General features: G+C 41.7%; 1 long non-coding RNA gene across 1 annotated transcript; it reads left to right on the top strand.

Moving 5' to 3' along the window:
- Window positions 1–4322: 4322 nt before the first annotated feature.
- Window positions 4323–26559, top strand: LOC122812549. Its single transcript, XR_006366521.1, has 2 exons — window positions 4323–4943; window positions 26470–26559. It is a non-coding gene; the product is annotated as an uncharacterized LOC122812549 (long non-coding RNA).
- Window positions 26560–27249: the final 690 nt, after the last annotated feature.

Raw genomic sequence — 27249 nt, 5'->3', positions numbered from 1 at the left:
GCCCCTGTCAATAAGGGGCACAGGTGGAACCCCTTGGACAAATTTGTGGTTTCTCATCCATTCATCAAGGTTGCACTTGAAGAGGGATAGTGAGGTACTCTGTTTGACGTGCATGGGAAGTCTATTACAGAGACGGGGCAGCCTCTGGGAGACAAACCTGACTCTCCAGGAGGTTTTGTTGATGTTGCATATTAGATTTACACCTTTTGAGCAGGTAATGCACAAGAAGTTAGACCTATGGATATGGACCATCTCTAGTAGGGCAGGGTCAAAGATTGCCTTGTAGGCAAGACACAGATCACCTCTGAGCAATCTGTACAATACTGAGTAGGGTGACAGTGATTTGAGCCTGTCCCCATAAGACAGGTGTTGGAGGCCATGGATTCTCTTTGTGAGGTATTTCTCTGGCCTTTCCAGTTGGTACAGGTGTTTGGAGAGATACATACCAAATGGCCATGCCTTATCAGTTTTAGGTTCATAGGTTCATAGGTCCATACTAGGCTATCTGACCTAGGGCATTTATAAGCCTAGCCAGAGTGTGCTTGGCTTTCGCCACCCATTTTAAATTAATTTTGCTATGCCCTTTTTCGAGGTTAGTATACTGTGCCTCTGTCTAACAGTGACACAGAAGTGATAGCCGGGGTAAACCTACGATCTCCCATCCAGTCAAGATTCCTCTTGAAGAGAATCAATGAGGGACTCTGCCTAACCTGGACTGGGATTTTATTCCAGAGTGAAGGGAGCCTCTGGGTTATGAATCTGTCCCTCCAGCATGTCCTATTTATTTCAGTGCTGAGGTTCAAGTCTCTCGAGCGCGTAGCTCGATGGGATTTGGATTTTCTGAGGTGCAGCATGTCCATTAATTCTGGGTTGGACATGGCTTTATACGTCAGGCACAGATCGCCTCTGAGCAGGTGGTATGCCACTGAGTAGAGCTGGAGTTTCTTTAACCGGGCAGCATATGGCATCTGTTTGAGCCCTTTGATCCTCTTGTTGAGGTACTTTTGGGGTCTTTCCAGTTGCTGCAGGTGTCTGGTAAGGTACATCCCAAAAGGGCATTGTACTCAATTATTGGCCTGATGAGGGATGAGTAAAGAGGCACGATGACCTCCCTGATCTAGATGTGAATCCCTTCATGATTAGGTGGGCTATATAAAATGTTTTTCTAACCACTTTGGCCACGTGGTTGTCAAATGAGAGATTGCTATCAACTTGGGTCCCCAGGTTCCTAATTACTTCTTCTGTACTTAATGGATTACCACCTATGTGGTAATTTGTGGGCACTTTGTTTTTGCCAAAGGGGATGACTATACACTTTTTGGCATTTAGCTCGAGGCCATGGCTCTGGCACCAGTTGTCTGTTTCTATGAGGCCCTTTTGGAGGATGCTTGTTTCGGCTGGAGAGTCGATTATGGTGCCCAGTTTGCAGTCATCTGCAAACTTGGTCAGCCACAGTCCTTCTGTGTTGGCCTGTACCTCCGAGAAATATATACCGAACAAGAGAGGTCACAGGACTGAGCCTTGTGGGACGCCACTTGGAACTGGTTTGAGTCTGACATGGCTCCAGCAATTCTAACCATGTGGGTTCTGTCCTTGAGCCAGTTTGCAACCCTTCTAGTGACATAGGGGTTTATATTTAAGCTGGTGAGCTTATCTATAATGCCCGAGTGGGGTATTGTATCGAAGGCTTTTGCGAGGTCCAGGTAGGCTGTATGGACCACCTTCCCCTCGTCAATGGCCTTGGTGACTGTTTCAAAGAAATCAACCAGGTTTGAGGCAGGATCTGCCCTTAACAAAGCCAAACTGGGTAGGTTCCAGTGTCTGTAGGTCCCCAATATCTTTATTTATGAGGTCTATGATGATCCTTTCCATAGCTTTGCAGACCAAGCTAGTCAGGCTTATGGGGCGATAGTTTCCAGGATCCGTTGAGGCACCACCTTTGTGGAGAGGGACCACTGTTGCTGTACGCCACTCTTTGGGTACATATCCTGTAGTAAGGCTGAGATTGAACAGTAGTTTTATGTTTGGGTTTAGCTCTTCTTGGAGTTCATGTAGGACGCAGCCCGGGACACCGTCTGGTCCCATTGATGCTGTGTTTTTTACTTTGGAGAGGGTGGCTCTTACCTGAGCATCTGAGATGTCAGTAGGGCAGCACTCTGCTGGGATAGATATTTGCCCTTTTGGTGGGAGGGGGGGAGAAGTTTGCGCTGAACCTGTCAGCTAGGATGTTGGCAATGTCTGTGGGTTCGGTGTATTTTTTGTCATTTTGGACTAATTCTGAGCATATCTGGGAATTCCCACCCAGGTTCCTAACATAACTAAAGAAAGCCTTGTGATTATCCTTAGTGTCCTGTGCAATTTTTCTCTCAAAGCTGACCTTAGACGATTTTATGAGTGCCCATAGTTTTTTGCTAATACTGATCAGAGATGCCTTCCATTTTTGGGATTTTGCTCTATCATGTAGTAGCTTCCTCCTTTTATTGTATAGTTTGTTTATGGCTGGGTCCACCAGACAGGACGTCTGCCTTTGGAGGATTGGGTCTTGGTTTTATTTGGGATTGCATGATCCATGCATTCCTGAAGGTGTTCATAGAATGCGTTTATAAAGGATTTTGCGGTCTGGGCCGTATTTTCCACAGGCCCGGGGGCTTTGAAGGATTCCACCTCGGTTTTGAGGAGTGTGAAATTTGCTTTAGAGAAGTTTTTCACTGTGGATTTCTGGGCAAGAGGTGGGGTCGGGATGTGAATATCCAGTGAGATTAGTTTATGGTCTGATCTTACCAATGAGGGATACACTTCTGGTCTGGAGCATAGAGTCCCCATCTTGGTGATGATCAGGTCCAGTATGTTTTCCCCTCTTGTGGGAGTGGTAACAAGTTGTTCCATAGCATTTGAGTTTATAAATTCTAGGAACCTTTGGGCTAGGGTGTTGGAGCTAGAGTAATGCTTCCAGTCTATGTTTGGGTAGTTGAAGTCGCCCAATATAATGGTGTTTGGAGAGACCTTCATATTTTCCATTGTTCTCAGGAAAGGCCGAGTGGGGTTCCTGGGTTTGGGAGGGTGGTCTGTAGCAGGCTATAAACTGGAAGGCAGTTTTACCCACTGTTAGTTGCACATGGATAGTCTCTGATGCTTCGTGCTGTGCCACCAACCTGGAGGTGTGGGTATCTTTGATTAATATTGATACTCCCACCTTTGTGGTTCGGTCCAAGTTTTGGGGCCAAAAAGCATGGTATGAGGTATAACCTGGTAGTGCTGGGGTGCTCTCGGGAGCCTTGAACCAGGTTTCTGTTACTGCACAGATATCGATGTTCTCCATGCTAAGGAGAGTTTCAAGTGCGTGCATCTTGAGGTTTAGACTTCTGGCGTTGAGTAGCATTACTCTTAGTTTCTTATCCCTTGTGATACCTATGGAGGTGGGTTTGTCTTTTGAGCCTTGCCTAAAAAAGGCACTATGGGGGTAGCAAGAGCCTTTGCCAATATCCGAAAGCCCAGGGGTGACAGGTGCAAGCCGTCCCTAGCGAAGCATCTTGGCTTGTCGAGGATGTCATCCCAGGCTGACAGGCATTGGATCCCCTTTGAATGACACCAGTATTGTATTTATTACATTGTATTTATTGTATACATTGCATTGTCTTTATTAATTAAAATTTATTGCGTAAAATCACTGCAGAGTGAACGGGATAGAATTGCAGATGCACTTGCTAGAGCGTAGCTTTGTAAAACATACTAAATTCCATTTTATGTATGGTGCACTTGCTAGAGTGTTGTTGTTTGTCTTTTCGGCTTTTCCCTTTTAGGGGTCGCCACTGAGAAACTCCGGTCCGCTAATGATTGGCAGTAGATTTTTATGGTGCCGAGTTGCCACTTGCCAGCCCGACGGCCAACCTTCAGCGAAAGACTCTAGTTTTGTAAAATATATTCAAATCCAGATTCAACTACACTGCTGTCCGTATTCTATTTGGCGATGTTGACTAGCTCATGTTTATTCATAGCAATTACAGTGAAACGTAGAGTAGTGGGCGGACTTTGGGCAGTCCTACTCCTTGCTACTGCGCATCTGGTGGCGTAATGTTCTAATAAACCCATTTTTATTCTGTCTCTGTTTCAAGGTAATAGTACTAATATTTCTAAAGTGTTCTTGATTATCCCTTATTATTTCTGGATTAATCCCCGATTTCGTTTATATTTCTGTCAGGAGTTACTCGTCTTTCTGAACAGAACCTATGCATTATGCTTGGTTGCTACAAGTAACCAATGACGCTTCTCGCTATGCTAGATTGCAAAAAACATTTTTCCAGTTATCCTTCAACTTCTTACACCCAGAATCAGGGGAATAAATCCAGAAATAATCAGCGGCGCGTTTAAACTACTATTAGTACTCTTACCTCAAGAAACTGTCAGAATAAGGGAATATGAATTAACGCACATTTTTCAATAACGTTAATTGGGTCATTAAATGTAACACAATCACGTTTTCTTCCCAAATTGGAAGTTCTAGAAGGACAAATCAACATTTTGAGCTAAAATCAGGAACCTCTGGGAGAGGGGTGTATCGCCCTTCTGTAAATACAGCACAAGCGTATACATATAGTATTCTCTATTGACTGTTGTAGTGCGATACATGCTGCCTGTGTTGATCTGCGATAGATTATTGTAGACTGAGTAAAATGGCTGCTCCCATGTGAATCCAACAAGAGGATTTGCATAATATAGCTTTCTATAACACTGTCTATAACGCATTTATTTGCCTGTACTGGGATGTTAAATGGCACTCGGGAGATTGGCGAAAGCTGTATTACAGCCAAAAGAATGGACCGTTATGTCTGTTTTTCAGCGATCGCAAATGTGCCGTAACCTTTGCTTCACTGTCGTTTTGGGTACCCGGCCGTTCAATGGTAGCTTGGGGAGTATGGCAGAACAAGTTCAATCTCGAAACCTTTGTAACTTTTTTTCTTTTTCAGTATAGATGATTGCCAATAGTAACAAACAATAACAATGTAAATTTTAAATCAGCTAGTGAATTACGGTTTTTAGAGAGGGGAGGCTGCGCCTCAATTTTATCAAATGTTACTTACTGTTGTTTTTTGTCGGCTAAGTTGTAAATGTGGTACTTTGTAGTGTCATATCTGTAGCCCAGCTTGAGTTCTCTCTATTTATCCCCAAATTTTAAACTTTTGCTATTCTTAGGCGCATAGCTGTCCACTCTCCCTTTTGATGCCCTTGTCTTGTAACTGCCCCTTAGCAAATCAAAGATTTTGAAACAAAGCACACAGGTCAGAAGCATATAGTATTATTAAAGTTACATGCCTTAAAAGAAGGGAAGCAGATTGTAAAACGAGTTGGTATATAAATTTAGGCAAAATCGTAGAACATTTGAAAAGTTAAGTAGAGGCAAAAGACAAGGAGTAAAACTTGATTCATTACACTTGACATCTCATGTAGCTTCTTATGTGTGTAGTATGCCCCACAATTATTCATGATGTGACTATTCTCATTTGTGCAGCAGCCAGAGGTACACATCATAGCGTACTACCATTGGTCATGCAAACCCACTTGGCACAAAACTGTAAGGTGGGTGTTTGCACATATGGAACAGGACTATTTGGCTCTGGTATAAACAGATGGTAGCACCTGGAGGAAGTGGCCGCAGCCATAGAATGGTTGCAGCTTTGCGTTTATTTGCTAGTTGCTGTGGTTCTTGGCCATCATGTGCAACTACTTTATTGACAGAAGCTTGACTAGAGAGTGGCATATCATCCTGATGGTGGCTTGATGGTTAGCAAGGCAAGATGGGAAGAGTACAAATTACAGAAGTTAAATGCATTCAGAGCAGTGTGGATAGTAAAAATTTTCACAAACGCATGCTAGGCATCCTACCTCAGTTAAGTAAAATGGTAAACAACTCAGAACTTCAAATTTTGACAAGTTGTAATGTTCATATTTGTCACTGCATAATATAAATGAAAGCATATGATCTGTCATATCTAGGCATTGTGAAATATAAAGGTTCACATAAAAAGTTTAGTTGTTGATGAATGCTGTTATTTTAGATGTCTTCAGAAACTTGCCCAAAACTCAGTATATTTTCTCCTTGGAGTATTGTCTAATAAAGGGAAAAAATGCAATAATCTTCTGATTTTTATGTGCATGGTATTGTTGTAGGTACTTACTAGACTCTTTTATAGTCTTCAGAAGCCTACCTTTTTATTCCTGTGGTAGTTTTTAGTCCTTATATTTTGCGTACAACTAACGCACAGGGCGAATGAGAGAGTGATAGGTGCTAAAACCTGGGGGTGAATTTGTGGTTACCCATCCATTCATCCAAATTCCATTTGAATGGTACAAGAGAAGCACTTTGCGTACAACAAACGCACAGATAGGTGCTAAAACCTGGGGGTGAATTTGTGGTTACCCATCCATTCATCCAAATTCCATTTGAATGGTACAAGAGAAGTACTTTACTTAATGTAGAATGGAGGTAATGTTCTCTGTGTACAGATCTATCCTTCCAACCTGTTCTAGTCATTTTGCAAAAGAGATGAGATCCCTTGAGCAGGTGTTTATAATATCATTGGACTTGCAGATGTGTAATAGGTATGATAGAACAAGGTCTGATGGCACTCTGTTTTCAAGGCAGAAGTTGCCCATCAGTAGTTGGTATGATGCTGAGAAGAGGAGCAAAGCTTTGAGATGGTCTGCATAGTTTTGTCAATTTAAATCCTTGATATGTACATATTTCTTGTTCTTTTTTGTGAGCAAGTGTTATTCCAGTTGACAGATATTTGTACAGGTACATACTGAAAAGGGGCATTATATTCCGTGATCAGCCTAGTGAGTGCCAAGTAGAGTTGTTACATCTCTGGATCTGGATGTACTACCTTTAGATACAAAGTTTGCAGTTGAATAGGACTTCCTTACAAGAGAGAATGCATGGTGATCGAAGGCCAGTTCATTATCAACATAGATTCACAGATCTTTAACTACTGGATCAATTTTCAAGGCTGTGTTGTCAGTGTGATAGTTACAAGGGGAATCATGCTTGCTGAAATATGCAGTTATACACTTATTGCCATTTTGTTTTCGGCCGTGGTTTTGACACCAGCTGTTTCTTTGGGGAAGGACCTCCTGGAAGATTTTTGTATCCTCTGTGAAGTCTATAATGGCACCAGGCTTGTATTTATCTGCAGACTTCGTCAGTCAGAAACTCCTAAGATTAGCTTTGATCTCTGAGAAGTAAATGACAAAGATGAGTGGCCCAAGGACTGACCCCATTGGCATATCAGTAGTGACAGGTCTTTTAGAAAGGTGTAGCTGCCCACCCAAATTTCCTGGTTTCTGTTTGTGAATCAATTTGCTATCCAACAAGTTATAAAGGGACTGACATTTATCTGGGAGAGTTTAGCTATGATACCTGAGTGTGGGATGATGCTGAATGCCTGCGAGGTCTAGACATGCAGTGTGCACTGTCTTGCCCTCATCCATTGCTTTTGTAACTGTTTTGAAGAAGTTGACAAGGTTAAGTAGGCAGGATCTGCCCTTGATAAATCCGAATTTAACTGAATCAGATGGTGTAGTTATCGCTATCCTTGCATATTTAAGCAATAAACCACCAATGGGTGTGGATAATGCTGGATTTACCCATGGTTAGTGTGGTTTGATCATGAGAGTGAAGCCTGAGTGATCAAACAAAGGGTTCCTATCAGCATTTCAAATGTTGAAAACGCCAAATTTAATTTAATCGAACTGAAATGTTCGAAATCTCAGAAGAGCGAACTGACGGAACATCGATTTCTTTCCCAGGGAAAGAAATCGGTGGGCTGTCATCGGAGTTTGCGGTTTCCTCCACTGTGATGTGGTCTGAGAGTTGGTATATTTAAGTAGGGGGTGTGGGGAGCAAAGCCCCCCACTTCTGTCAATGTTTAAAGTATTTTTTTTTTGCATGGAACACCGCTTTCAGTTCGATTAAATTACTTCAGCGTTTTCAGCATTCGATATGCTGATATAGACCCCAAACAAAGCCTACCTTGAGTAAATCCAGCATTATCCACACCCAGTCATAGGTTATTGCTATTATACTGTGACATTATGTAACAAAGGTAAAACATTTTTTTCTTAAATAATGTCTTTATACAACATGCCATAGTGTTTCTCTGCATTGTTTCCTGTTCTTCCATGTTTTCTTATGTGCTGTGCATTCGTATGGGAGTTGTGTTCCTACGCTTAAGCGTTACATCAGTGCTGTTCAAGAAAAGCACCTGAAAAAAGAGAATTTCCATTGCTGTTTTTTTGGTCCCTTTCCTGTGTCTTGTTCCTGCTAACACTGTTTTAATGGTAGAAAGTTGGAGAAAGTGCAACATAACGGGGGGGCTCAAAGCTCCAAAAATAGTCATGGATTTTATTGCTCTTACAAACTTAGAAAGTTGTGTGAAGGAGAGGTTTTCTGTTAGCTTGCATTTTCTGAAGTATGTGAAGGCTAAATCCCAAATGTCTGTCATTATTTAATGACTTCAATCTCCAGTGGCTTGCTCGAAAACTAATTTTCTTTTTTTATGTGGAACAAACCAAAATTTTGAAGTAAAAATCTGGACATTCTGCAGATCTGGACAGTTGAGAGGTATAAGAGTCTGCTAAGATTTAAGGAGGGACTGCACAGAAATACAAGGAAAATTGGATACATTTCTGTGTCTTTACTTTTGCAGAATGTACCTGATTTTTCTTGTATTTTACTCTGCCCTCCATAGCATATTCCAATAGAAAAGTCTGGCCACTCAATGGTACTTCAGCGGCTGGGCTTTTTTCTTTTGGTATATACTCTATTTAGAATGGGCACACTGGTTGGGCTGTCAAATCAATGTGCACATTTTTTTAATAACAATTTTTCTATTTATTTTCCATTTGTTGACCTGTTTTATAATCTTGCATATGTTTCTATAGGCTTACAAAAGAGTGGTGAGACCTGTGGGTTTATAATTATTGGGTAAGGGAATGAATATTGTGTTAAAACTACAGTTCTAGCATGCATGTATTTATTGTAGTTTTTAAGGTGCTGAAATGTTATTATTTTTATGAATTTTGTTTTGTTTACTTGAGTATATAAAAAAAAAATTGCCCCTCGTGTTACTTTGTGAAATAAATACTAGAAGTATGTATTTATATTTTAATGCATTTGTTAACTGGGTATGCCCACAGTCACAAGTGTCCTTTTTAAGGGTAACTCGGGAGTATTGTCTAAAAGTGCTTTTATTTGGTAATGTGGTTTAGTCAAAGAAAATGCATAAGAAATAAACTGAAGATTGTGAAGTATGAATGTACGCAAATGCTGTTATGTAATACTTGCAGCTGTTTTCTCTGTGTCTGCATTAGTGTGAAGTAAAATTTGTATAGATTATGAATGATTGTTTAATTGTACTAGTATGTGCAGCTGTCAGAATGTTATGATGGAAGCATAATTAGCCAGCTGACAATTATCTATACCTGGCTGGTGTGATAGGAGTACAGTAACTAAGTTAAAATACACCAGAGGTGTAGCACAATTAAGGCCTCTTAACTGTGAATTTTTGAGTAGTTAATTTGCAAGTGAATTTAGCATCAAATATTAAATTATGAATAATTATTCAAGCGAAACTTTAATTTGAGATGTGGCAGACTGACTGCCAGGTCTCATCACATTTCAAGACTAAAACCAGCAAACATTGTGCTAATATCTTAAATTAAACAGTACACACAGTGGAAAATGTTAAAACATTTTTTTAAATTATGGGGTAGAGAGACCATAAACCGAGACTGACGGAAGCATTTTTAATTGCACCACTTTTATGCCCCATCCCTGTTTTTTCTTTCCCCATTTAATTCTGTTTTTAAGTTATCTGAAAACCCATCAGCTGTCTTATTATGAAGTATATGGGGGGGGGGGGTACAACAGTTCCCTTTTATGTAACAATAGCTTGCCTTCCAACAATGTATAAATTCTTCTTCTTCTTTCGGCTGCTGCTCCCGTTGGGGGTCACCACAGCAGATCAACTGTTTCCATTTCTTCCTGTCCTCTGCATCTTGCTCTGTTACACCAACCGCCTGCATGTCCTCTCTCACCATATCCATAAACCTTATCTTAGGCCTTCCTCTTTTCCTGTTACCTGGCAGCTTCATCCTTAGCATCTTTTTCCCAATATACTCTGCATCCCTCCTCAGCACGTCCAAACCAACGGAATCTTGCCTCTCTGGCTTTGTCTCCAAACCTTTCAACCTGGGCCGACCCTCTAATATACGTATTCCTAATCCTGTCCATCCTTGTCACACCTTGCAAATCTTAACAGCTTCAACTCTGCCACGTCAAGCTCTGACTCCTGCCTCTTTGTCAATGCCACTGTCTCCAACTCGTATAACATAGCTGGTCTCACTACCCTCTTGTAGACCTTCCCTTTCACTCTCTCTTACTGGTACTCGTCTGTCAGAAATCACTCCTGACACTCTTCTCCATCCTGCCTGTACTCTCTTCTTCACCTCTCTTCCACACTCACCATTACTCTGAACTGTTGATCCCAAGTACTTAAACTCCTTCACCACCTCTACTCCCTGCATCCTCACCATTCCTCTGTCCTCCCACTCATTCACACACATATATTCTGTCTTCGTCCTGCTGACCTTCATTCCTCTTCTCTCTAGAGCATATCTCCACCTGTCCAGGGTCTCCTCCACCTGTTCTCTACTCTCACTACAGATCACAATGTCATCTGCAAACATCATAGTCCACGGGGACTCTCGTCTGTCAACCTGTCCATCACCATATATAAATTACAAACTGGATTTGATGCTTGATGCTGTCAGAATTTGTAGTCATATAGATGAAAACTCAATAATGCCAATGGAATAGAAGGGTAACAAAAGAAAATTATATGGACTAAAGAATCAAATTATTTATTTATTCCAGTTTGATTACCGGGGAGGTCCACTGGGCTTGAGGGCCCATTTTCAGTGGAGGTCCAGGGAGAAAAGCTCCACAGAACAAAGTTTATTAACATGAAAATTTCAAAGATAATTTGTAATACAAACAGGTTTCTTCAACAAGAATAAGACAAAACAATTCCAATTTTGTTCAGGAGAAAAAACAAGCATGTAGTATAATAGCTAGATTTTACTATTTAGTTACATATATGAATCTGCAATTGAGAGTGAGGTTAGGAAGGTAAAAAGGTTAGCCTGGAGTGAAGGGGGAGGAGAGCTTGAGAGGTATGGGCTGAAGAGTGCAGTTGCATTTCCTGTTTAGGTAGAAGTAGGAATGAAGTTGAGTTTTGAAGTTATGGTTGTTACAGGTCATTAGAGAGGAGGGCAGAGCATTCCATTTTTTTGCTAGGGTAAAGGATAAGAGAAGCTGACCAGCTGGGCGTTTGGGTTTTTGAACGGTGATCAGGTTTTGGTGAGAAGATCTAAGGGGTCTGAGGGGGGTATATGTTGTAGTATATTGGATAGTGCAGGACAGTTAGTGGGTTGGAACAATAATTTGTGGGCTGTGGTTATTGAGAGAAAGTCAAGTATATTGGGGAGTGCAGTGATGAGAGGAGGATATGGCATTGGTGGCAAATCTGGAGATTTTGTTGTAACATACTTCCAGTTTGGAGGTCAGTGTGGAAGATGAATTGGTGAGCAGAGGAGTGCCATACATTACAGAGGGAAGGAGATAGGTAGAGGCAAGAGTTAGTCTGGTGGAAGGAGAGAGGAAGTGGTTGTGTCTGTGAAGGAGGCCAAGTTTTATTGTGTGTGTTCTTGATGTTTAGCTGGATATGAGTGTTAAATTTTAGTTGATCGTCAATTGTGACACCAAGAAGTTTGGTAGAGCGTACGATCTCGATAGTGGAGTTGTTAAGGCTGGTAATTTGAAGAGAGTTTTTATCAAGAGGGGAGGATTTTGAGGGGGAGAATAGAAGGATCTTAGTTTTGTTGGCATTTAGTGAGAGGTGATTTTGGAGCATCCAATTTTCGATAGTTGAGAAGGAATTTTGCATCAGAAATTGGAGCTCTGTTAGGTTAGTGGCACAGCAGATCAAAGTGGAATTGTCGGCGTATTGCACAATTTTGGTGTTAGGAATGGCATTGTGGAAGTCATTAATAAAGATGTTGAATAGCAGTGGGCCAAGTATGGAACCTTGGGATACTCCATTGGGGGTAGGAAGGAAAGAGGAGGTTGCTTTGCCCAATTTCATGGCTTGGGACCTGTTTGAAAGCTAGAGAACCATGAAAGAGTTTTTTGGGAAAGGTTGAGATTAGAGAGATGGTCTAATGAATCATTTTCTTTTTGTCAATTTAAAGTCATGAAGAACTGTAAAAATGGGGAATGTATGTATGGCATAGACAGATTACAAAAATCATTTAATAGCATCCCACATTAATAGATAAGGGAATGCTTGCAGATGTACAAAATACACCCTACAATGATCAATTACATTACAGTGATCATGAAACAGTGGCAAACCAGAATGACTCTGTCACTGCTGCTCTTTTGTTTTGCCTTTAACCTATTAAGCTGTCTACTTGATAGATTAGGTCTTGGTTTCAATTTGGCTCCCAGAAAATAGCAAAGTGCAAAGACTTGTCATCTTTTTGTGGATGATTTAAAACTGTATAGTTCATCAGATTAGGAGCTGAAAGTGCAACTGCGAAGTGGTCCAATCTTTCTCCGATGATATTAAGAATGTCATTTGGTCTTGATAAATGTGCAGAAGCAACATTTTAAATCGGGGAAAGCTGCAGTACCAAGAAAGTATCAGTCTGGGACAAGAATGTGGTAGAAAGGAATTTGAGCAGGAGGGAGTGTGTAAATATTTGGTAAGTGATGAAGGACTGACGATAAAACGTGAACAAATGTGAAGAAAACTCTGGAAGGAATATTTTAGAATGCTAAAATTAATACTGAAAAGAGCTCTGACGTCTAAGAATGAAGTCCAAGTTGTAAACCAAGTTTGCTCATGTATTCTAACTTACAGTTTTGTAGTTATTGACTGCCCCCCAAAGGTATTGGATCAGTTGGACAGGAAAACAAGAAAATGCTTCACTCTTATATGATATATAAAAATCAGTGTATACCAAGATTATGTATTCCTCATTCTGAGGGAAGTATGAACCTCCTCAAAACTGATGACGTAAAGATCTGTGGTCATAGGACTGCATACATATCTACTGATCTCACCAGATCCAAACATAGTAAAAGTTTCAAAACATGAGGAGAGCAAGTGTAATATGACATCCCTACATAGTTTAGCAGAATCATATAGGTATCAAGTGGGAATAGAAATCTACCACTAGACAAAAATCAGGCAGCAGTTGAATGTGCCCCAAAAAAACAAATATAAGGAGAAGGATCAATTGAGAAGGCAAGAAATGTGGAAAAGGCATAAATATAGTTGCAAGTACAGAAAACTCCTGGAACAACCTCATGTCAAACTGGTGTCTGACACAGGAATGGTTGAGGAGAGGTGAATTTAAATCAAAAGGGTAAAGGTTTAATTTTGGTGGCCCAGGGTAATGGACTATGTACACATGGGCTTACAAAGTCCTTTAAATATGTGGAAGAAACAGACATGCAGATTCTGTAAAACAGAACTGGAAACGGTCACACAGCTTGTTGCTGGGTGTGATAACCTAATGGTAGAGGGCCTGTATACCAAAAAGTATAATAATGTGTGCATTGAGGATTGTACAAACATTACCATACTGAAATAGCAGAGAAGCATTGGAAACATGAGCCATAAAGCATTATACATAATAACAAAGTTTATATCACTTGGGATCACCCATCACCAACAGTTTAAAAAAAAAAATAATAGATGTGAGAAAACCAAATACAGTAGTCCATGAAAAAAAGACAAAAGTAGCATTGGTCATTGAAATTGCTATACCCAGTGATTACAGTGCAGTATGTACAGAGAGAGACAAAGTCCTAAAATACCAGGATTTGCAGGCAGAAATAGGGTTAAGAAGGATACCCAGGCAGTTCCAGTAGTAGTAGGAGAAATGGGTCTCAATTTGCAGTCATATGTAGATATGCTTCTGATACGTGTAACTCTGTATGAATTGCATGAGTCAGTTCTGAATATGTTGCCGATGCTTCTAAGAGCACTTTTGGATAACACCCAAGTTTGAAACAATACTAATTTTATAAACTTCAGTCATACTTTGACTTAGGAATGGAGTCAATTCCCATCATGGTATTGGAAGCCCAAAAGACTTGTAGAAATTAAAACTAGATTATATGAGGGTGGGAGGGCAATAATTCCCCATTAATTACATTCATCCTGGGTTTGTGCATAAATGGAATGAATAATCTGTTCACATACTTGTCTAGCTGTTTGTCGATCTGTGTGCCACTGCTGTTTGTTCTGTCTTTTTATCTGTATGCTTATCTTGTTTGTCCACATAAAAATGACCAAATTGCATGAGGAGAAAAATAAATGTCGATGGTTACTGTACAGCAGGCAGCTGTTTTCATGTAACCACATAAGTGCTGTTCTTTATCTGTATGTGGGTCAGGGCCATTGTTCTCCATTATATTTAACTTCTTACTCTTTTTGGGTTTAAGTGTCATGGGATGTTTTACTTTCACCTAAGCTACCATCAGCTTGGACCGATTGTATTTCCGTTTAATACTTCATGAAAAGGGTTATATCTTCAGGAATACAGCACCTCCTCTGTCCTGCAACAAACTTAATATTGGAGCATAAATCCAACCATCTCATGGGATATAGAATATTCCTGACATCAAATGTAAGTGTGCTAGCTGTGGCATTACTGGCACTTTGTCATTGAGGATGTCTGTACATATTAAAATGTTAAAAACTGACTATATGGAAAATAAACTAACGTATAAGAACACTGCCTTAGCAGAAGTACTGCAGCTGGCCATGTGTCTCCTCCCACATACTAGATATGGTAACTCCAGGTTGCTCTGCCTTGGTGTAATGGGAATACCAAGTATTACTTGGATGCCAAAAAGTTATGTCATTGGAACTGGTTTATTTAGTAGCTGGTGGTATAGAGGAGGGGGTTGCATTCTCCCCCAAAAAAAGCAGCTATAATGAAAATGTTTATATTCTGAATTATTTCTGGGCATATTTTAACCTGCAACATAATCATTTCGTTTGTGATTATTCTGTTCATTTTACTCAGTTTTTCCTTAATACCTTCTGTGCTTTTAAACTGTTTTTTTGAGTGTATCTGCTTTATTTTCTGAAAAAAAAAAAAAAAAAAAAAATATATATATATACTTGCTTCCCACCTTTCTAAGCTAGTATAGTCCAGTTTTCAGGTTAGTGCTGAATTCAGGGCTGTGTTACAAATCTCTGCGTTTGCCTATACCTTACTTGGATAGAAGGAAGTTTCTCTGCTCACCTGTGAGAGAGGCTCGTCTGTCCCTGGAGGAGTAGTTTCAGCCCAGAAATTAGTAGTTTATTGGCCATTTTGGACTAATTTCTATCACTTTCATTTCCCTGCTATAAATACCGTATTTGCCCGGTTTTGCGCGCCGGTTAGCTAGGGTAAAATTATTTCCGGCTCCACAAAGTCTCCACTTAAGCACTCAAGCCATTCATTTCTCAGCCCGGCACTTGCTCAAAACTTATCGCAAGCACTTATAAACCCTAGCACTAGACCCTTCTGTACTCTACAGAAGGACAAGGCTCTCTATTCGACCCTATCAGCCATCCAGTAAAACAGATCACTGTACCTATCCAGGCATGTCCAAAGGGCAGTTTCAGGTGTACTCTCCAGTCCAACTAGTGAATCTGGGCATTTTGAGGCAATGTTACAACTGCCTCATGTACACAGACAAATCCCCTCCTCCTACCACCAAACACTAATACATGCGAGAGATGCAGTTATATTGCCAAACTAGAGGCTAAGCACTGTTAACCCAAGACTGGATCAGACATTCAAAAGGAGAAGGGAAATACTTGCATCACACCACCAGTCTTACATAGACCCATTAAATCAGCACCGGGAAAAAAACACACACAAATACATGAAACCATACTCGGAGGCTCTAAATAAAAATTTGCAAAACCAACAGAGACCTCCAAAGCAAACATCCAAAAAACCTCCACCCCCCCCCCAACACAAACCAAGAAACACATACTTCACAAAACCAGTGTGCCATGCAATCACAGCCCTTAAGGCAAAATAACATACCCAACATACTAGTAATAGGTGACTCTCTAGTCGGGCACACTGACATCCCACTCACTAGGCTGAATAAGGAGAAGGTTACTGTTAGCTGCCTGTCAGGTGCCAGGATCCGCCACATAACGCAAGCACTCAGGTCACTCCAGAACAACTACAACTATGGCTCCGTCATTGTCCATGTTGGTGTGAATGACCTGAGCCGTACCTCCCTGGACTACATGAAGAGAGACATGGAAGAGCTCTCTGATCATGTAGCCCAGGCCGGTATGACCCTGAGTAGCATCCTGCCCTTACCAAGAATTATGCCACAGTATAAAGAAAAAAATTCTTGATTTCAACAATTGGCTAAGTGTCTGAGTCATTCAAAGGGGAACCAGTGTCTGTCCGCCTGGGATGACATGCTCGATAAGCCACGCTGCTTCACTAGAGACTGCTTGCACCTGTCACCCTTAGGCTTTAGAATACTGGCCAAGGCTCTTGCCACCCCCATAGTGCCTTTATTAGGCAAGGCTCAAAAGACAAACCCACTGCCGTAAATAGCACAAGTAACACAGAACTGAGGGTAATGCTACTCAATGCCAGAAGTCTAAACCTCAAAATGCACGCACTCGAGGCACTCCTCAGTATGGAGAAAATCCGTATATGTGCAGTAACAGAAACCTGGTTTAAGGCTCCAGAAAGCACCCCAGCACTACCAGGCTACAACTCATGCCATACATTTCGGCCACAGAACCCAAACCGAAATACAAAAGGTGGGGGCGTATCCATATTCATCAAGGATACCCACACCTCCAGGTTAGTGGCACAGCAGGATGCTTCAGAGATCATCCACGTGCAACTAACAATGGGCAAAACTGCGATTCAAATTGTAGCTTGCTACAGATCACCCACCATGTCCCAGGACCCCCATTCCATGTTTCTGGAAACACTGAGAAACATAAAGGTCCTACCAAACACCCTAATATTGGGTGATTTCAATTACCCAAACAGTAACTGGGAGAACTACTCAAGTACTAACTCCCTTACCCAACTTTTCCTAGAATTTATAAACTCAAAAGCCCTGGTTCAACTGGTCAACACTCCCACCAGAGGTGACAACATACTGGTCCTGGTCATCACCAGCATGTGCGACCGGTGTTCTGCACCAGAGGTCAACCACTTGCTTGTTAGGTCTGGCCCTAAACAAATCACTTTGAATATGCATATTCCTCCCCCACCCCCGGACAAGAAAACCACCGTGGAAAACTTTTCAAAAAGAAACTTCACATTACTTAAGACCGAGGTGGAAAGTTTCAAAGCCCCCATGCTGAAGGATACCACTGTCCAAGCTGCAAAATTCTTTACTAATGCATTCTACGGGCAGCTACAAGAATGCATGGATATCCCAAGCAAAACCAAGACTCACTCCTCCAAGAAAAGGAAACCATTCTGGTGGACTCCTGCCATAAACAAGCTATACAGTAGAAGGAGGAAACTAGTACAGAAAAAATCCCAAGAAGGGAAAACATCCCTGATCAGTATCCGCAAGAAACTACAATCCCTCATAAAATCATCCAAGACGAGCTTTGAAAGAAAAATTGCCAAGGACTACCAAAGATAACCACAAGGCATTCTTTAACTATGTCAAGAATCTAAGTGGCAATGTTCAGATCTGCTCGGAGTTAGTGCAGAATGGCACAAAATACACTGAACCGACCAATATCGCCAATTTCCTGGCAGACAGGTTCAGCGCAAACTTCATCCCCCTCAACTTCCTGGTAGACAGGTTCAGCGCAAACTTCACCCCCCTGTCACCCCCAAAAGGGCCCATAACCATACCAAAAGAATATAGAGTCCCTGAAATCACAGACACTGAGGTTAAAACAGCCCTCTCCAAAGCCAAAAACACAGCATCAATGGGACCGGATGGTGTCCCAGGCTGTGTCCTACACGAGCTCAAAGATGAACTAACCCCTCACCTAAACACACTGTTCAAATTCAGCTTCTCCACAGGCTACATACACATAGAGTGACGTACAGCAACAGTTATTCCGCTCCACAAAGGTGGTGCTGCAACAGACCCCGGGAACTATCCCCCTATAATCCTGACTTGCTTGGTCTGCAAGACTATGGAGCGCATCATCATGGAACTCATTAACAGAGACATTGGGAGCCTCCAAACACTGGACCCTACCCAGTTTGGCTTTAAGGGCAGGTCATGCCTCCTAAATCTGGTGGACTTCTTTGAAACAGTTACCAAGGCTATAGATGAGGGAAAGGTGGTACAGCCTACCTCGACCTCGCTAAGGCCTTCGGAACCATTTCCCCATTCTGGTGGTATAGACAAGCTTACCAGCGTGAACATAAACCCCTACGTCACAAGATGGGTTGCCAGCTGGCTCACAGACCCCACATAGTGAGAGTTGCGGGAGCTAGGTCTGATTCTAAACCGGTTACAAGTGGAGTTCCCCAGGGCTCAGTCCTAGGACCCCCTCCTGTTCGGCATATACTTCTCAGAGGTACAGGCAAGCACAGGAAGACTATGGCTGACCAAGTTCGCAGACAACTGCAAACTAGGGGCTATAATTGACTCTCCGGCTGACGCAGAAATCCTCCAAAAGGGTCTCACTGAGATACCTGGTGTCAAAATCATGGTCTCAAGCTAAATGCCAAAAAGTGCATAGTCATCCCCTTTGGAAAAAACAAAGTACCTACAAACTCCCACATAGGTGATAGTCCCCCAAATACGGAAGACGTAATAAGGGATCTGGGGACCCAAGTAGATAATTCTCACCTTTGATAATCACATTGCTAAAGGGGTAGAAAATCCTTCTATGTGGCCCACTTAATCACAAAAGGGTTCGCATCCAGATCAAAAGAGGTCATTTTGCCCCTCTACTCATCACTTATCAGACCCATCATAGAGTACAACACCCCATTTGGGATGTACCTTACAAGACACCTGCAACAGCTGAAAAGACCACAGACCCGTGAGAGTTTTTACTTTGGCTGTAGGCTAATGACTCTTGTCTGATTGATTGATTGGAGGTGAGTTTGATGGTTATCAGACACAGATGAAGTGATCACTTGGGAACCTCACTAAGAAGATCACTGGCCTCAAACAGATGCCCTATGCAGCTCGACTGAAGAAACTCCAGTTGTACTCGGTTGCGTACTGCCTACTCGGAGGTGATCTCTGCCTGACGTACAAGGCCATGTCCAACCCAGAATTGATGGACATGCTCCACCTAAAGAAAACCTTATCCCCTCAAGCCACATGCTCTAGGGATCTAAACCTCACCACAATAATAAATAGGGTGCGCTGGAGGGATAGATTCCTGCCCCAGAGACTTCCCATGCTTTGAAACAAGATCCCAGTCTACATTAGGCAGAGCTCCTCGCTAACACACTTCAAAAGAAACCTTGACGAGTGGATGGGAAACAGAAAGTTTACCTCGGGAATCACTTCATTGGCTCTGCTGGACAGAGAAACAGGGAACTAATGGGGTTGGCGAAAGCCAACACATTCTGGCTAGGCTTATAAATGCCTTTGAGCAGATAGCCTAGTACCAACCTATGAACCTATAATGCTACCTTCTGCGGCTGTACAAAGGAGGTACCTATTTTTTTGACAATGGGATACAGAGCATAATAGGACTGAACGTCCAGGATGTGTCTCATTAACAAGGTATTGGCAAAGCAGAATTAGGCAGCTGCCATGTGATACTAATGACTTCAGGTGATTGGAGGAGGGACAGTGGTTGTGTCCTCTTCTAAATTACTCCCTGTCATGTGTTAGTTATTTTATTTATTTTTCTTCGGCCCACTCCCCTCACTGAACTTCTAGTCTGTTTTGTCAGGCCACTCAGTTGATCTGTGAATTCCCCAGGGTGAGATTTTACCCTGTGCATGATTGATGGTATCCAAGGGTTTGTGAGTGTGGCTGGCCTTTGTTGATGCACATCCATTTCTCTGAGTTTGGTGCAATTACTTTTCTCCTGCATGCTAACGTCTGCGTGTGACCAAGCCAGTAACTACGCTCTGGTCACCTGTGTCTTAGGGCTTTATTCCTGTTTGCTAATGGACCTAGCATCATTTCATAGTTTCACAATGGCTCTACAAGTTCCAGGGACCTTATTTTCTGCTGCCTACATACATAATGACATTTCCAAGTAACATGACTGCCTAGATTAGATGAAGTAAAGCATTAGAAATCAGCCATTGTCGAATACCAGCAAGGCATCTCAGGATATTGTATATTGTTGTGACCTAGTCTACCCTTGCAGACCCTCCTCCTTTGGTCTATAGTAAGAATTTCTTTCTTTTCACACCATTTTCATCATTTTGTACATAGAGGTTCCCACATTTGAAGTAATGTGCTCTGTATTCCAGCACATGGTGTGACATCATGAGTCCTGCTGGGAGAGCATGCTTAGTCTCTGAGCCTCCCATTTACAATTTGCACAGTGTAGAGCCTAATTCTGGTGGCTATCATTGACAGCCCCCTTGTTCCATACTTAAGAGTGTGACAGCACGGAGGATTAGCGAGAATTAAGACTATGAACTGTTAAGCTGATTCTTGTAGACCTTAGTTTGATTCCTTCAGTTTCCATATGCCTGCTGTGTGATCGTGAACAAGTTACTTAACCAGACAGTTGTGAAAGGTACCAAGTGGCTTACCAAGTTAGTAAATAAGTAAAATTTAAATAAGTAAGCATGAAAGTATTACGGGTGTTTGTGTCTGAATTATCAAAGGCCATGGTCCTTACTTCAACTGACTATATACCTGGAAGAGGAGTACAACATGAAGCAGTACTTTAAATGCATATAATTCTGCCTTGCATCTGCATTAGTAAAGCTTCTGGCCTATGTAGCTACCTCGAGGATGGTAACATTTGAAAGTGCCCTTCAGCAGAATCAATAGAAGGTTCTCTCATGCAGCCACAGGCATTTCCTGAAGTACCATCAAAAGGCTAAAGAAATGGAGGATGCTAAATGGTCACACCTTAAGTACATTCTCAAGATTATTTTGTGGTCCTCAAATGTCCCATCCATGAAGTTGACTGGCAGAAGCTTGCCATTCTGCTCATCCTCTACTTCAGTGGATGACTAGAGATTTGAGATAACTGCTCCTTCTACAGCCACCTTTGGGGTATGTCCCAAGTAGAAGTTCTGTGGCTAATCATCTGGATCCTGAGAATTAGTTGTTCCTTAAGTCATTTGACACTAGGACCAAGGACTCTCTTGGAGGCAGTCCCTGACCTGGTTTGAGGACAAAGCACCAGGTCTTGTTCCTCAAGGTCAAAATTGTAAGAAGCCATCCCTGGCAAACATAACCTGACATTGGTCACAGTCTGAGCCTTTCATGTCTGTGCACCCCTGTTGGTAGGTATGTTCTCAAGCACCCATGCACTGTCTTCTGATGTCCTGTCCCAACGCCTCACATGCTTGGCCTAATGTGCATCTGTATGACCAAGCACACCTACTTTGAAGCTTTGAGGGCCAGGCTGTTCCTTTCCATGCAGTTCCTATGAGGAGCCAGAGGACCATCTGTATGACCAAGCACACCTACTTTGAAGCTTTAAGGGCCAGGCTGTTCCTTTCCATGCAGTTCCTATGAGGAGCCAGAGGACCCAAAGTTGGTTATCTCAGAGACAGATGTCTAGGCATCCCTTTCCTAAGGCTTCCTACAAGATCGTCCTTTATTACTGGAAATCCTGATACTCCTGAAGTCTGCCATTGATTGGCCTTTGATTTCAGTTCCTCCCCTCTAGAAACGCCAAAATCGCATCTGGGGAAGGAAGAGGTGAAGGCTTGAGTCATCCTCCCAGCGGAGCCCATCATCAAGTGAACCATGTAAGCAACATGTAAGCATGTGTATTCTTCAGATCCCAAGAAGGTGGGTGAACCTAATAAGTCCTGAGCTGGATGAAGTTAGATCATAATCCTTTACTGTAGTGTAAACTCTGTAGAGCACATTATATCACCTTTCAAGTTTAAGGCTTCAGAGAAGGTAAGCAAAAATGTTCTCCTCTGCCACATTAGAATTGAGTCCCCACATCTGTTTGCATAATTCTTTAAAAATCAGTCTCCCCAGTAGTTCAGACAATGCAAAAACTTTCAGCTTTGCTTGAATCCAGGAGCAAGGAAGAGCAGTTCAAAGTCTTTGGCCTGTATAGTGGACTGTCATGTGACCTGAGGAACTCTTCAGGGCTCCTTAGCCACTACAGCAGACTGTCGTCCTGTTGTAATTTTATGCTGGTGCTTGTGAAGACAGCCAGTCCAAATGTTTACATATGGCTGAGACTCTTCTCCCTCAAGGAGAAGCTTGGGTAGTTCATCAAGAAGGCCTTGTTTTTGGTAGATGTAGTTCCTAGATTGCCTTCATCTGTAGGGAGCTGTACATTTCACTGTCTGTTCCTGTCCAAGGAAAGTGCCAATGAAGTGATGGTTTTGGTAGCCAAAATGTAGTAAAGGACCAGGCCTGAGGCCCTTCTGCATCTTTTGAGCTTAATATTCGCAGCACTCTTCACTGTGTGTTTGACATGCCTGAGAATGTGTGTTGCAAGTGACTGTGAGGTGTCATTTGCTACAGAATTACCACATACTACTGGGTATTTTATTATCAGACTTGTGTCACTCATTGCTGGAATCGTAACTGCATGTAATGTGCTAGTATGGTTGGCAGATTTTCTGTGCTCCACCATATTTCAAGGGAATTGGTCTGACATGCCCAACTGGAGGGTCCATCTACAGCCGTTTGAATCACATGTAGGTCTCTTGATACTGAATGCTGTGGAGAGAGAACTGATACTGGAACTTTTTCTGATTTGATTTGATCTGTCATTTGTTACCCAAATTAGGAAGAAGACACACGGTCATCCTTCCTCATGCAGAGAGGTGATGTGAGTCTGGCAGGATAGAAGTATCACATTTTCAGCAATTCACCTCCAGCAATAAGTGATCATAATTATAGACTCCTTGAGCTGCAGTCTTCTTCTGGAGCTGAGGATTTCAGGAGTTATGCCTAACTCTGATCTTTTGCAAGTCTTATGGAAATGAAGCAACTGGAGATCACACTATTCACCATTATGAAACCTTTCCTTGTGCTTGATGAAGCAGGGCCAGATGGAGATAGTCCGTCATTGATTTATTCTCCATTTCAGGGCAAAGAAAGATTCTTGTAACACCTCCCATGAGTCCTTCTAATTCTTTGGCCTTTCATAAAATGTGGCGAAGTCCATAACTTATCCTTATTGTCTGTAGTCAAGAAGGGTGTAGTTTCAGGCTGTCTGGTTTCCCATAGCTGGGGTAACAACTTGAAGCTTGACTCTTACTTTAGATCCTGTGATCCTTCCAGACTTCTGGTTGAGGTGTCAGAGGCGATTAGATCTGTCAGGAAGTCTTTTACCTTGCATACTTGCCAGGTAGAAGAATTTTTTCCATTTCGCAGGGTGTTATGCACCTCCCCAATGTTTTGGCATTCAGTTGATTCTGCATTTTTTCAGGAACGTCTGCGATATGGGTCTCAAGTTTGTTTTATTTACTTTAAGGTGGTAAGTAAACTGATCCAGAGACCATTTTTAGACCGATCTACTTTGTTTGATCGAAAATACATCACATCGGACTAACAAAGTAGATGCCCACTTCAGCGAAAGTGCATTTTAACGAAAGTGCACTGTCGTTGAAACCTAAAAAAAAACACAGAAAATGTGTTTTGCAGGGGGGCAAATATACCAACTTCAAGATCACACTAAGCAGGGAAAAGGGAATATTCCCATTCTGCACTGTATTGTGATCTCCGTACTCTGTTTTGGTACTTCAAACAACTGGGTTTGACCAAGTGAGTTTCGAAGACTGAAACTTCTTACAAATGAAGTAGACCCTTTTAGTATCCTGTATTACAGAATTGTAAAAAACACATTCTTACTGTATCTGTTATTTATGAGGTGGTCAGAAGCTGTCTACTTCACCCCACATTTTACTTCTTTCCCAAGAAATGTTGTAATTGGACAATATAAGATAGTTATTTGTACTTTTAATCTTATTTAATGTGTTTTAAATCTGCCATCACTTTGCTCAATGTCATGGGCCACAATAAATCTATTTTTGTTTGGCATAGCATATTGTGTGAAGAATCTGTGTACATTAGTTCCATTCTCCTGAGGAATTGCTGTAGGTGGATTAGACACTCTCTAAATTGGCCTTAGGTGTGAGTGTGTGCATGCGTGTGCCTTCTGTGGAAGGTTGGGCGCCGGGCTGGCAACTCGACACTGTAAAACTCCACTGCCAATCATGAGCGGACAGGTGATCCGCTGTGGTGACCCCTAACCAGGAAAAGCTGAAAGAAGAAGAAGTTGATCTCTTTCAGGAACTTTCTTTCTGAATTAGGCTAGATAAACTTAGTTGTTTTAGTACTATCAGTATTTTAGTGGAGTCAGAATCACCTTTATTCTTTTGTCTGCCTTTCCTCTTTTTTGGTATCTCATAAATGTCGCAACCTTAAATGTTATATCTAAAACTACATTTATTATTGCTGTGGTTGAAATGTCATTTTCTGCCTGTTCACATAATATTGGGACCCCATATATGAATTTTTTAAAAAAGATATTGGTGAACGTCTTTCTATCCGTTGTCCTTTAACATTTTATTATGTATAATCGTGTTACACAGTATCATGTTAACACCATGTGCAGTAAGTTTTTGTACTTTTACTTTCAGTTAAATCCTTAACATTTAGTTGTAAACTTGTTAGGTTCACATACACTGGAAATCACTTTACTTTAGCCATTGTGTTTGGCTCCCTTATGAGGAAACAAGGACCTTGTATTCCATTTGCTTTGTTACAGGATTTTTTTCAGAGTTTGGTGGCCACTGGAAGTTACATTTTAGATTCCAAGTTGTTGTGATTGCTTTCTTACAGTTACACCTTTGTTTACTGGATAAGTATGCTGATTTTGTGACCCCTTTTAACCATAAATCAGGACAAAAACAGTTGTTGATAAAAATGGGGAGTAACATGACATATACTACAGTAAATCCAAGGCAGAATTGTTCAGGGCATAGAGAAAATAGTCCAGAAGCAGTTAACAGCTGGTAACATTTGTGAAATATGCTGCAGTAAGATAAACTAACTCCAAGTTATAAAGTTAATACATTTCAACAAGCACAATCAAAATGGATTGCAAACAGCACTGGTGGTTGTTGTCTTTTGGCTTTTCCCGGTTAGGGGTCGCCACGGCGGAACTCTGGTCTGCTAATGATTGGCAGTAGATTTTCAGGAATGCCGAGGTGCCAGCTTGACATTCAACCTTCAACGAGGCACGCCCATTTACGCATGTCTTTCAAACGCCCACCCAACCACGGGGAGGACATGCAGACTCCACACAGAAGGCACTCCCCACACTCCAGCCAAGAATCAAACGGGAGAACCTCTTGCTCTGAGGCAACAGTGCTACCGCTGCACCACCGCGGAACAGCACTGGTGGTATAGAGGGATAAAGCCATGATTACAGCTCAGTCATACTTTGAGTTCCATTAATGGCTTGCACATTTGAAATTACTTGCTTATCTCTTTGTGGGGGGCGGAGGCATCTGTATATGGTACAGGTCCACTTGGAGGAAGGGTTGGGATTTCAGGAAGTGGTGGTTAGGCTCTGCAAGCCACAGACACGTGGTAGACTTCATAGTGGACTGCAAAAGCATGCATCCGTGTGGGGAAGGCATTGGTGAGCATCTGTGGTAACAGTGATCACTTGTCATCCTGTCAAGGTGGTAATATTCACACTTTAGGGTGCTATCGTTGCCAAGATGTTAGCCAGAGCACAAAGCACCATCATAGCTGCATAATTCTGTCCCACCCCACCATCCCGTGAGAGTTTTTAGTTTGGCTGTAGGCTAATGACTCTTGTCTGATTGATTGATTTGGAGGTGAATTTGATGGTTGTCAGACAGGCGAAGTGATCACTTAGGAAAAATAAATTGCAAGGATTTTATAGGCAACCCTGCCCTACCTAGGTAGGTACTGATTGACTTGCATTTCAGAAATGCTGCAAGAGTGACCTACTTTTGTGAATTAGGGTTATGCCCTTTTCCTCTACCCTTTCTTCAGGTCATATATAGCAGTCAGGATGAGGGTTCTGTATTTTAACATGCGTCTTATGCGAATTGTAGACCTGTTAGTTTCTAGGGTAGTGGATGAGACCTCACACAAACATACAAGGTAGTTTAATACATTTAATTTTTGATGTCTGCATGCAGATAAAGCAAATGTTATACAAATCTTGATTCCAGTAATGTTATGAATGCATTTCTTTTCAGGTAATCATAGCATTCTCCTGCAACCAGGTAATCATAGCATTCTCCTGCAACAAGTCAGGAATTATGCCAGGATTACAAGAAGAAAGCAAGTATGTGATTGTGTACAATATTGTTATCTGAGGTATGCACTGGTGCTATTAATATATTTTGTTTTTAAGAAAGTTTTTTTTTTCTGTGCAAGTATTTTATCTTCAGATTGTCTTATTTGGATATTTGGCTGCATATAGAAGTGTTTGCGTAGAACGCCTTTACTGTGTTTGTGGCTGATTGCACAAATTTTAATTTAATTTATTAACTGAGTTGGTGAACTTTTCATAATCCTCATTATCAACCCTCTTCCCCCCACTTTCTGCATGGGGACAGTGTCTCACATCTTCAGTTGCCACCTCTGTCAGTTCAGATCCATTCTCCTAAATTCTTTGACAGTTGTCTCTGATTACCACAGGTCTTGCACTTATCCAGCCATTTCTTGGTTAGATGTGCTCGTTCTTCTTGCCTTTTTCCTGTCATTACCAAATCTTTAAATGTTTTCTGCTTTCCTGTACATTTGACCAAACCATGATATGTTCTCGTTGACCTTTTCTGCAACTGGGACTAGTTTGGTTTCTGCTCTGATGTCCTTATTTCTTTGTCTTCCTCGCAGTATGCATTCTGTTGCCCATTTCATGTACTTCATTTCCATCACTTCAAGCTTCCTCAACTGCTCTGAACTTCTCTGCCATACAGAAATGCTGGTTCCACCACTGTTTATTATTTTGTCCATCTTACTTTCCAGTTTCT

Source organism: Protopterus annectens, chromosome 1.part1 (assembly GCF_019279795.1).
Source record: "Protopterus annectens isolate FY-2018-M chromosome 1.part1, PAN1.0, whole genome shotgun sequence".
Lineage (NCBI taxonomy): Eukaryota > Metazoa > Chordata > Ceratodontiformes > Protopteridae > Protopterus > Protopterus annectens.
This window is presented reverse-complemented; position numbering and strand designations above follow the sequence as displayed.